Below are 2,596 nucleotides of genomic sequence, written 5' to 3' on the forward strand. Positions count from 1 at the left end.
TATGAGCAGCGGAAAGTAAAGCAAGCAACTTGCAAGAAAGTAAATGGGGGGGGGGGAGTTTGGAGGGGGCAAACGCAATGTTGACACGGAGATTTTTGGTGTGGTTCCGATAGGTGGTGCTATCGTACATCCACGTTGATGGGGACTTCAACCCATGGAGGGTAATAGTTGCGCGAGTCCACGGAGGGCTCGACCCATGAAGGGTCCACGAAGAAGCAAACTTGTCTATCCCATCATGGCCATCGCCCACGAAGGACTTGCCTCACTAGGGTGGATCTTCACGAAGTAGGCGATCTCCTTGCACTTACAAACTCCTTGGTTCAACTCCACAGTCTTGACGGAGCCTCCCAAGTGACACCTAACCAATCTAGGAGATACCACTCTCCAAAATGTAATACATGGTGTGTTGTTGATGAACTCCTTGCTCTTGTGCTTCAAATGATAGTCTCCCAAACACTCAACTCTCTCTCACATATTTGGCTATGGTGGAAAGATGATTTGAGTGGAAAGCAACTTGGGGAAGGCTAGAGATCATGATTCATATGGTAGGATTGGAATATCTTGTCCTCAACACATGATTAGGTGGTTCTCTCTCAGAAAATGAGTAGTGGAAGTGTAGGTTTGTTCTGATGGCTCTCTCCACGAATGAAGAGTGGGTGGAGGGGTATATATAGCCTCCACACAAAATCTAACCGTTACACACAGATTCCCAAACTCGGTGGGACCGAATCAGCAAACTCGGTCAGACCGATCCATGTAAAAATGTGAACGTTAGGATTTTCGATGGGACCGATATAGTCATCTCGGTGGGGCCGATATGCTAGGGTTAGGGCATAACGTAATCTCAGTGTGACCGATCGCATAAATTCGGTGGGACCAATTTCAGCAATAGGTACACAGAGGGTTGGTCAGACAAACTCGGTGGGACCGATTCACTCACTTCAGTGGGACCTAAGTGTTACGAAAAGGAAACAGGGAGTCTGCAATGCAGACTTGGTGGGACCAATTTGCTCATTTCGGTGAGAACAAAATGTTACAAAAAGGAAACAGAGGGTTTGCAATCCCATCTCGGTGAGACCGTGATCCCTATCAATGAGACCGAAGTAACTAGGGTTTGTGGCAGTGGCTATGTCAAATGAAACTCGGTGGCGCCGGATAGATCAAATCGGTGGGGCCGACTTTGACTTTAGGTTTAGGACATATGTGGAAATGAGAAAGTGGTTGTTTTTTTTGGAGCATATCACAAAGCATTTTGAGCAAGTAAGCCATTAAGCAACACCTCATCCCCTTTTAATAGTATTGGCTTTCCTATGGACTCAATGTGATCTTGGATCACTAAAATGAAAATGTAGAGTCTTGAGCTTGTTGCCAATATATGTCCTTTGCATTTTGAGGGGTCAACATCTCTAGTCCATGCCATGTCAATTATTGAACTTTCTGAAATGATTATCTTGAAATAGCATTAGTTCAATGAACTATATGTTGTTAAGAATTACCAAAGCCACCCAGGGATTAGTTGCACTTTTAGCGGCGCGCACATGCGACCTATGCGTGAATGGTCTGCCGAATACCGGTCCATTGCCTTGGAGGGGTGCAACTTTTTTTTACCGTTTTATTTTTTGATGTATTGGCCGACAATTTAATTATTTCTTGTCTGGTAAGTATGCAACATAGAATCCAAGTAGGTTTATGATCGTGATCACCACACGATACAGCCTCTAGTCCTATATATTATATATACTGCTACCAGCCATGCCCAAAGACGCACTAAAATCGAGTTAGGGTTTTGCCTCCTCTCTCTACTTGCACCATCACCATGGTCTACTGCACCCCGATCGCCGGAGTGCTCTGACAAACGGGAGAGCAGGTCTTTGAAATCTCTCGCCCTTTGATCCTACATCGGTAGAGGGTGAATAATGTTTTCGGGAAGCGCTCCGCACGATTGCGAAAGTTCATGAACACATGTCATCTTCCACCAAGATCAGGCGCTGGTGCGTGCTGTCGTCACGGACTTCCGCACTAACCAGTTGTCACCACCAACATCATCGTCAACAACATCGTCGCTCCTGCGACAGTCATGGCAAGTTCATCTACGAACAATTAGTACGTGTACCATGATATGATCTTCTCTCTAATTATGATAGTTGTTGCATGAGCAATGTTGTTGTTTCAATAATCCAGTATGCTAGAGCTTTGCATGCTAATTACCATTCTAGTCATAAATGATTTAATAGAACTAACCATGAATTTGCCTAATTTTCCAACATATTTTAATATGGACTACATACATGAATGCATCAGGACACCATCCACAAGTAGGAACTCCCTGCCGTCGTCGACATCGTGTGGACTTTTCGCGACGGCTCGTTGCGGTGGCGTTGAGTGGGGAAAGGATGTGGTTGTAGACAATCTTGATTTTCCTGGTGGCGGCTCCTCCTATGGAAATTTATTTAGTCCAAAGTTGATCTACGTGCAAGAAATGAGGCTGTACTTGGCTGATGAAATTATTTATGTTAGTTTGCAAGGCCTAGCTAGACGGAAAGGTACACCAGGGGGTAAGTTGTCACTTACTTTTCATAAACGAGAAACTCACATG

The sequence above is a fragment of the Triticum aestivum genome, chromosome 2B (genome assembly GCF_018294505.1).
Source record: "Triticum aestivum cultivar Chinese Spring chromosome 2B, IWGSC CS RefSeq v2.1, whole genome shotgun sequence".
In the NCBI taxonomy this organism is placed as follows: Eukaryota; Viridiplantae; Streptophyta; class Magnoliopsida; order Poales; family Poaceae; genus Triticum; species Triticum aestivum.